The 10435-nt window shown below is 38.3% G+C and overlaps 1 pseudogene across 1 annotated transcript; it reads left to right on the top strand.

Moving 5' to 3' along the window:
- Positions 1–5529: 5529 nt before the first annotated feature.
- LOC308433639 (RNA binding motif protein, X-linked-like-1) lies at positions 5530–9726 on the top strand (annotated as a pseudogene). Its single transcript has 2 exons — positions 5530–5562; positions 8563–9726. The product of its transcript is annotated as an RNA binding motif protein, X-linked-like-1 (transcript).
- Positions 9727–10435: the final 709 nt, after the last annotated feature.

Here is a 10435-nt window from a genome sequence, read left to right as displayed (position 1 = left end):
TTGTCAGAGACTAAAACACCAACCAATGTGTTCTTCTTGAGAGACCCATGGCACCTGGTGAATATGTAGCAGAGGACAGCATTCTCTGTCATCAATGAGAAGAGAGAACTTTGATCCAGCGAAGGCTCGTTTTCCCAGTGTAGTGGAAGGCCAAGGTACTGAGGTAGGAGTGGGAGGTTGGGAGAGGGAGCACCTTCATGGAGGCAATGGGAGGGTCAGGAGGGATAGGATTGGCAGAAAGAGGATAACACCTGAAATGTAAATACAGACAATATCCAATGAAAAAGAGAAGTAGTACCTCAGTGAGAAAGACCTCTCCAATTTTTTAGGAAGGTTTTTATTACTATGAATTTTCCTCTTTGAATTGTTTCACTGTATTCTGTAAATTTGGGTATTCTATACCTTCATTTTCATTAAAATATATAAAGTCTTTGATTCCTTTTCTACCAAGTTATCACTGAGTAGAGAATTCTTCATTTCCCATGAGTATGTGTGCTTTCTGTTCTTGTTGTTATTTAAGATCAGCCTTCCTCCAAGGTGATCTGATAGAATGCATGTAATTATTTTAATCTTATTTTATCTGTTGCTTCTTTTTTTGTGTCTGATTATAAGTTCAGTTTTGGTGAAGGTACCATGAGGTGCTGAGAAGAAGAGATATATATTCTTTTAATTTAGGGTAAAATGTTCTGCACATATCTGTTAAATTCATTTGATTTACAACTTCTGTTAATTAGCATTGGTCTCTTACCATGTATGATCTGTTTGCATAGACAAAAGTATTGCTACACCATCTAGATGGTAGATTAATTCATCAAACAGATACTTTGTTCACCTTCTCACCTAAAGTTGCACTCTGAATTAATGCATAAATTGATGCTACATCTTCCCAAACAGGGCCAAGCATCTCCTGGGGTAGAAGAAAATACAATGTTGTTAGAAACTAGCTCTTCTATTTAGATAGATTCCTTGAAACTGAGTTGCCTGAGGTTGTCCTAACAAAATTTTTCATACCATCTCTCTCTCTCTCTCTCTCTCTCTCTCTCTCTCTCTCTCTCTCTCTCTCTCTCTCTCTCTCTCTCTCCAACCACCTCACTCTCTTGCCATCTTCTTATCTTTGATGTTAGATGATCTTGTGGTCTCTGACTGAAGCTTGTCTTTTCTGTGTCTGTGGGTCTTTGGTCCTGGGTGTTCAGCTTTCTACGAGCAGGCTGTGATTTCCGAAGATGATGAATAGGTTCTAGCTCTGGGTGAAGATGGAGGCTCAAAGGGCACAGACCCAAGCAGTAGTGTGATACCTATTCCCTGCGAGTTCCTGGAGGTCTCCAGATAATAAGTGGAGATAAAATGTAGGCTCATCCATGGGCTCAGTAGGGAGAGAGCTTCTTTGTCTTCTCTTGGTGCTTAGTTCTCTGCAGGTAGGCTTTGAGTCATGATGGCAGTGTGCCTGATCTGCCTGTGGCTCTGGGTACAGGTGGAGGCCAGACCAGTCTGACCCCAGACTGAAGAGATCTTATATTATCAAATTAATAGCATATCTGAAAGCTCTAGAACAGAAAGAAGCAAACATACCTAAGAGGAGTACACAACAGAAAATAAACAACTCAGAGCTCAAATCAACCAATGAGAATAAAAGAGAACTACACAAACAATCAACAAAACTCACAGCTGGTTTTTAGAGAAAATCAACAAGATAGACACACCCTTAGACAAACTAACTAAAGGGCACAGAGATAGTATCCAAATTAATAAAACCAGAAATGAAAAAGGACACATAACAGAAATAGAAAAATTTTAAATTCATCAGATTCTACTACAAAAAAAACTATACTTAGCAAAACTAAAATAATCCAGATGAGATAAATGATTTTCTAGACAGATTCTAGGTACCAAAGTTAAATCAGGATCAGATAAACTATCTAAACAGTCCCATAACCCCTAAGGAAATAGAAGTAGTCATTAAAAGTTCCCTAACCCCCCCTCCAAAAAAAAAAAAAAAAAACCCAAACCAAAAGAAAGCAAAACTCCCAGGGCTAGATGGTTTTAGTGCATAATTCTATCAGCCCTTCAAAGAAGACCTAATACCACAGTTATGTTAATGCCTAAGGCACACAAAGATCCAAAAAAGAAAAAGAACTTCAGAATAATTTCACTGATAAATATCGATGCAAAGATGGCAATGCAAAGAAAAGGCTGCCCATTCTCTCCCTATTTATTCAATATAGTACCAGAGATTCTAGCTAGAACAATTAGAAAATAAAATAAAGTCAAAGGAAAACAAATTGGAATGGAAGAATTCAAGATGTCACTATTTGCAGATGATATGATAGTATATATAAGAGAACCAAAAATTCTACCAGAGAACTCCTACACCTAATAAAGAACTTCATCAAAGTGGCTGGATGTAAAATTAACTCAAAAAAATAAAATCACTGACCTTTCTCTACATGAAGATAAACAGTCTGAGAAAGAAACAACACCTGTCATAATAGTTACAAGTTTTATAAAATACCTGGGTGTGACTCTATCCAAGCAAGTGAAGAATCTGTATGACAAGAACTTCAAGTCTCTGAAGAAAGAAATTAAAGAAGACCTCAGAAGATGGAAAGCTGCCCCATGCTCATGGATTGGCAGGATTAATATAGTAAAAATGGCCATCTTACAAAAACCAGTCTACAGATTCAGTGCAATCCCTATAAAAATTCCAACTCAATTGTTTACAAAGATAGAAAAGAACAATTCTCAAATTCATCTAGAATAACAAAAGCCCAGGATAGTGAATAGTCTTCTCATCAATAAAACAACTTCTGGGGAAATCACCGTCCCTGACCTCAAGCTGTATTACAGAGCAATAGTGATCAAAACCACATAGTATTGGTACAAAAACAGGCTGGCCAATGGAATCGAATTGAAGACCCAGAAATAAACCCAGGAACCTAAGGTCACTTGATCTTTCACAAAGAAGCCAAAACCATACTGTGAAAAAAAGACAACATTTTCAATAAATGGTGCTTGTCTAACTGGCAGTCTTCATATAGAATAATGCAAATTGATGTATTTTTATCTCCTTGTACCAATCCCAAGAGGATCAAGGACATCAACACAAAACAAAATATGCTGAGTTTAATAGAAGAGAAAGTGGGGAACCACCTTGAACACATAAGCACAGGGTAAACTTTCCTGAACAGAACACCAATGGCTCAGACTCTAAGATCAACAGTTGACAAATGGAATTTCATGAAACTGAAAATCTTCTGAAAGGTAAAGGACACTGTCAATAGGACAAAATGTCAAACTACAGACTGGGAAAAGATCTTTTTCAATCCTATATCAGATAGATTACTTATATCCAAAATATACAACCAATTCAAGAAGTTAGACTCCAGGAAACCAAGTAACCCAATTTAAAAATGAGGTAAAGAGCTAATCAAAGAATTTTTAACTGAAGATCTGTGAATATTGGAACAGTATCTAAGGAAATGTTTAATTTTCTTAGTCATCTGGAAAATACAAATCAAAACAACCCTAAGAGTCCACATTACACCAGTTGGAATGTCTAGAATTAAAACTCAGGTGACAGCAGATGCTGGTGAGGATGTGGAGAAAGAGAAACACTTCCATTGCTGGTGGGATTGCAAGCTGGTACAACCACTTTGGAAATCAGTCTGGTGGTTACCTAGAAAATTGGACATAGTGCTGCCTGAGGACTGGACTATACCACCTCTGGGCATATACCCCAAAAAATGTTCCAACATCTAACAAGAACACATGCTCCACAAAATCATAGCAGCCTTATTGACAATGGCAGGAATCTGAAAACAATGCAGATGTCCCTCAATAGAAGAATGGACACAGAAAATGTGGTCTGTTTGCAACAATGTTACTACTAAGCTATTTTAATGAGGACTTTATAAGCTTTGTTGGCAAATGGATGGAACCAAAAAATATCATCATCCTTGTGCTAACCTAGACCCAAAAGGACATACATGGTAAGCACTCACTGATAAGTGGGTATTAGCACAAAAGCTCACAGTACCCATGGCACAACTCCAAGACCATATGAAGCTTAACAAGAAGAAAGGCCAAAGTGTGAATGTTTTAAACCCACCTAGAAGTGTGAACTAAATAATTACAGGAATCAGAATAGGGAAGGATCTGGATGGGAAAACGGAGGAGTAGGTCACAACCAGGTATCAAAAGAGACAGGAGAAAAGTCCAGAGGGCCAGGACAACCAATATAAGTAGCAGTGGGGTTTGTAGAACTTGGGGAGCCACTAGGAAGTGCCAGATGCCAGTGATGCCAGAGGCTCCCAAGACCCAATGGGGAGGACATTAGCCAAAATAACCCACAGCAGGGAGACAGATCCTGAAGAGACCTTCTACAGTAAATGGGTATCATCCCCATTTGAGGAATGGGGTTACCCCCACATCTAAAAATTTCAACCCAGAGTTGTCCCTGTCTAAATGGACAAAAATAAAGCAGAGGATGAAGGAAAGGCCATCTGGAGACCACTCCATTGTGCGATCCATTCCATCTGCAGACATCAAATCCTGACACTGTTGCTGATGCCCAGGAGTTACTTGCAAACAGGAGCCTTGTATAACTGTGTTCTCTGTGCCAGCACCTAAATAAGACAGATACAGATACTCACAGCCAGTCATCGGACTGGGCTTGAGGACCCCAGTGGAAGAGCTAGGGGAAGGGCTGAAGGAGCTGAAGAGATTCAAACCCTATAGGAAGAACAATAGTATCAATTAATTGGGACTCCTTAGAGCTCCCAGGGCCTAAACCACCAACAAAAGGGTATACATGGGCCAGTCCATGACTCCCATGACATATGTAGCAGAAGACTGCCTCATCTGGCATCAGTGGGAGGAGAGACACTTGGTCCTGTGGAGGCTTGATTTCCCAGAGAAAAGGAATTCAAGAGGGGTAAGGTGGGAGTGGGTTGGTGGGTGGAGGAACACCCTTTTTAGAGGCAAAGGGGAAGGGAATAAGTTGGGTGTGTGTGGAGGAGAGACCAGGAAGAAGATAGCATTTGAAATGTAGACAAGTAATATGATTAATAAATAAAAATATAAGCTGAGCCATTAGGAAGAGTAGAATCCATTTAAATTACAAAGAAGATTTGGTAATAGGGGGATATAAGGTTGATACTGGAGGTCAAAGCTACAAAATATATTTAGTCTTTGCTAAGTCAAACCAAGGCTAATCAAGAAAAATGGGAACTTGTTTAGGTCAGTGATTAGCACATGTAATGTTTGTTGTTAATGAAGGCGGGATAGTATGAGTAACCTAAAGATTTTCTGTGGCTCATGTTTCCTATCATTGACAATCATGAGTCTCCCTACATTCTTCTCTGTATATAAAATAAATCACTATGGTCTATTTTCAGTATGGGATATGTTTAGAACCCACCAAAACCCACAAGAACCAGGAGGTACTAAGCCTGCTGCCTTTCCTACATATAAGTTGGCACCTGCTTGCCTGGGATGATTTTAGATGGGTGGAGAAGGTCCAGCTATAAGAGGATGAGGATTTTGGTGTGGGGTTTAAACCAGATGGTAACTCTCAGAAGTACCCAGGCAATAGGAGAATCGCTTTGCATGAAATCAATGTACATCGGCCAGTTTCCCTTTTGTCTAGGCCAACAACAATCCTGCACGATCATGAAATAAAATGTCTCTTGAATTTGCTATTATGGAGGGAGGAGGCTAGTTTCTCACAGCCGTGGTTACTTTATAGGCGCTTCGGTGGCTGTGTCTGGGAACAGGGCTGTGCATGGTTCCTCTCTGTCAGACTGTCCTGCTGCTGAGTCCTTCCTCGTCCCTTTTTATGGTCACCTCCATCTTATTTCCCTTTTGTCTTATCTTTATTATTATTTTTTGCTGTTTGTTTTATCTAGAAAAAATCCAAAATGGAAATTTGTTTTTTTAGTTTTACTTACTGGGTAGCATTTTATGCTTCTTGTTAATTAAAAGAAATCAATAAGCAGAATGTTTGTTTCAGTCCATTTAACAACAAGAACAGTAAGGAAAGCTAAAGTGAATTACTTTAAACTTATATGGTGTTCTATTGATTTTTCTCCCTGTTCTGACAGATGATAGAGGTTTTCCCCCCTGGAGGGAGGAAAGTTCTATTTCTTGATTTAAGAGTTTTATTTCTACACAGAAGTTTATGCACTTTAAAGTTATTGTCCCTTATAGCAAATTACCATCTGTGTAAAGTGGAGGAGCAGAGATATTCACGTCTGCATTTTACAGCAGTGTTTGAGGACAGAGAAAGTAAACTATGAGTTCCAGTTCACACAGGAACATTGAAGTTGGTATCACAGGTCAATGATCTAAATTAAAATTTCTGTGGTCTTAAAAAGATGTTTAAAATACACAGCAAAGAAATTAACTTTATAAACAATCATACAACTATTACCCAATATTTTTTTATTTTAAAGTTTTATAAGCTTGGGCCATGGATTTCTCTTTTAAAGGATACATATTTTTTACATCAACCAAACATTTTATACCTTTGAAATTCTTATTACAGTCTGAGTCTTCTCATTTTAATTTTTTCTTTTCCAGATAGAAGCATTTCTAAATTCAGTTTTAATAATCTTCATATATTTGTTTACTAAAGTACTAATTTATTTATATTATATACAGTAGTTTTATTAATGTATATGTCATATACATCAGTTTTACATAGTATATAGGCAGCACATGGATATATGAAAAAGTAACCAAAGAAATAAAAACCACGTTGACTGATATATCAGCTTATATGTGCACAGTTCTATGTGGTGTGGCTTTTTCTGTTGATCTGGTACAAATGGTACCCCTAAGGTTATATATTGAAGTCTTTCCTCTATGTTTGAGGTACCCTTTTCCTATGGGTAAAGGTATTTAATTATGCTCACCATTCTAATCTTATTGAATCTTCAGTATCTCTTCTCCATTAAGTTTTCCTTCTGGCAAAACTCTAATCATTTCCTCCTTCAGAAAATAATATTGCTAAGCCCCAGCACATAGTTAGCAATATGTACATTTCAGAATCTTGCTTCTGTGGGTCAATGTATGGATGTCATCCATCCTATTACATGTAATAGAAGGTTTTTGCATTGCTGAATAATATTCATTTGGAAAAATCTCATGGTTGATTTATACATGTTGATAGATAATACGATATTTTTCTCAACTAAAAAATATAGCTATTGTAATGAAACTGAAGCATCCAGATACTCAGAAATGAAAATTTAGTCCCTACCTCATACCATATTCAGAAACAGCTCTAGGTAGAACTTGAAAAATGAAAGAAAAAATGCTTGAGAAATATGAATATCTTTATGACTTCCAGCAGAGAAAGATGGATAAAATATGTTGATTATGAATTTAAGTGGTTGTAAAGACTTCATAAAATTAAACATTTCATTTTACAAAAAAAAACATTGTCAAGACAGTTAAAAACTACCCACTGAGTAGGATAATTTGTATATAGTGATATAGCTGAATAAGGACTCACTGAGAATATATAGATAACTCTTGTAAATCTATAAAGAAGATACTTATGTAAGATATAATTCATGCAACTATTTTGGAGATAATATAAACATATGTATTTTAGCTGAAATGCATTTTTAAAACTAGCAGCACCATACATAAGCACACATCTAATAGGAACAAATACTCCAAAAGACACATCTCTGCGCCATTTGATACAGATGTGGATACAGGTGAAAACTTCCCTCTTGCTATTTGATATGTACTCTTTTGGTTCTTGTCTACTTGCAGCTTTACCCCTGGAGTAAAGACATTTAATGTTACTGTGTATGTATGCCTTCAATGGTGCTGATGCTGATAACATTTAGCCAAGACCCTTGTGGAATATCATCCTTAATTTGTCTGCTTTGATGACTTCTGCCTTGTAACCACTCCCACTGTGGCCTATTTAGAGCCTTCTATGTGATATCAAGTGGCCCATAAAATTCTCCAAAATTTAAAAGTCAGCTCTTTTAAATAGATAGGAGCTGGCTTTCATATTGCTGTAAGTGGACTCAAATGGTGATGTGTGTTTCTCTTAATCTGTAGAAATTCTCATGCTGATTATTTTGTTTGCTAATTCTCTGATAAGAATAATATAAACATTCTTCTAATTCCTGATGATGATATTCTAGAATCTGAGGAAAGACCGTTCGTGTGGGTGGAGTTTAGGAGATACTTTTAGTCATCCACTTAAATGAGGGGGTCTTGAGTCTGCGACTTGGAAATGACCACTGCTGAAATCCAGCACCCTTTTCAGTTGTGATGACAGACATCAGTTGACTGAGGAGAAAGGAAGAGATGAAGCAATGCTATGCTGTTTCTAGACAACCTCACTACAGCGCCATACTTATGTATCAGCTATGAAATTAATTCCAGGCAGACGCTTGTGGTGACTGGCACGGAAAAGTGACTTCCTAGTTGGGGACCCTCATGGGCCCAGCAGCTGCCACGGGTGAGCTTCTTAGAAGCCCATTTAGCAAGCTTCTAGGAGGAGCTTGAGACCTTCACAGTCCCTCCTGCCTTTATCAGCGGGAAGAAAAGGTGGTTGAAGCAGATAGCCCAGAAAAGCTCTTCATTGCTGGGCTTAATACAGAAACAAATGAGAAAGCCCTTGAAGTAGTGTTTGGCAAGTATGGACGAATAGTGGAGATAACTGTTGATGAAAGATCGTGAAACCAACAAATCAAGAGGAGTTGTTTTTGTTACCTTCGAAAGCTCAGCAGATGCTAAAGATGCAACTAGAGATATAAATGGAAAGTCCTTGGATGGAAAAGTCATCAAGGTGGAGCAAGCTACTAAACCATCTTTTAAAAATAGCAGGAGTGGACCGCCTCCACCTCCAAGAAGCACAGACTCTCCCAGAGGTCTTCGAGAAGAAAGTGGAGGAAGTAGGAGACCCCCTTCGCACACAGAGGATACGTGAATGACAGTGGTTACTCCATGAACTTTAACATGAGCTCTTCCAAGGGACCACCATAAAGTGGGGTTTCCCCTCCTAAAAGATCAACACCTTCAGGACCAGTTCAAAGCAGCAGTGGAATGGGCAGATGAACTTCAGTGTCCGGTAGAAGAGATAGCTACTGAGGCCCACCAAGAAGGGCAACCTCACCATCACGTAGAGATTTTTACTTGTCCCCTAAAGATGATGGAGATTCTACAAAGGACAGCTACTCAAGCAGAGAGTACCCAAGCTCTAGTGACACCAGAGATTATGAACTGCCACCAAGAGATTACATTTACCATAATTACAGTCACTCCAGTTCCCGTGATGACTACCCATCAAGAGGCTATGGTGATAGAGTTGGATATGGTCGGGATCGTGACTATTCAGATCATCCCAGTGGAGACTCCTACAGAAATTCCTACGGGAGTTACGGATACTCACACAGTGCACCCCTTACATGAGGGCCACCCCCATCTTATGGAGGAAGCAGTCGCTATGATGATTACAGCAGCTCACATGATGGCTATGATGGCTATGGTGAAAGTCGAGACAGTTACTCATGCAGCAGAAGTGATCTCTACTCCAGTGACGGCGATCGCATTCGCAGACAAGAACAAGGACGTCCTCCTTCTATGGAAAGGGGGTGCCCTCCTCCACGTGATTCCACAGTAGTTCAAGCAGAGGAGCACCAAGAGGGTGACTGGGGAGAGAGCCAATCTGATAGAGGGGGAGGCAGAAGCAGATACTAGGAACAAAGAAGACTTTGGATCAAAGTCTTCAGGCAGAGAAACAAAAGATGGAAAGTCTTCTGTTATAACTACCCCAGGGACTACTAAGAGAAAAGTTGTGTTACCTTTTTAAATTTTCTGTTTTAAGTTCGCTTTCATTTTTGTGTTCTTGTTAGGAAAAAGTAAAACATGATTAATTTTGATATATGAATTGCTTTCACAAAAGCAAATGTTAAATGTGTAAAACTTGACTTAAGAGTGTTGTAGTTTTCCAAATAAAAGTGTCCCTAAAGACAAAAAAAAAAAAAAAAAAAAAAAAAAAAGAAAAGAAAAGAAAAAGTATTCCATTTCCTGTCTTCTACCCACTTGGAAAAGGAAGAACAATGAAACTTATTTTAGGGCTGAAGCATCTATTTCGCCTTAAAGCTCCTTTTATAGTTATTTCTCTGCTTTTGCCTTTTTTTTTTCTTTTTTGCTTCTTTAGTGGACTTTGTTTTTAGTTTCTTTTATTATTTTTGTGACTTTCTTTAAACATGGTCTAAGCTTTCCATATCCTGTTTCAGTTACCAAGCTGAGGAAATATATTGGCAAGCCCAAAGGCAAATCATAGTTTTTATTCCAGGATAATTTCCTGGAGAGGAAACTGAAAAATATAAATCTAATAATAGTGACACATATAAGATATGTGACCAGGACAATTTTAGAATTAAGCTTTACTGCATCCTAGCCT

This window comes from Micromys minutus (genome assembly GCF_963924665.1).
Source record: "Micromys minutus genome assembly, chromosome: 20".
NCBI lineage: Eukaryota > Metazoa > Chordata > Mammalia > Rodentia > Muridae > Micromys > Micromys minutus.
The sequence above is the reverse complement of the archived record's forward strand: the minus strand, read 5'-3'. Positions and strand labels throughout refer to the sequence as shown.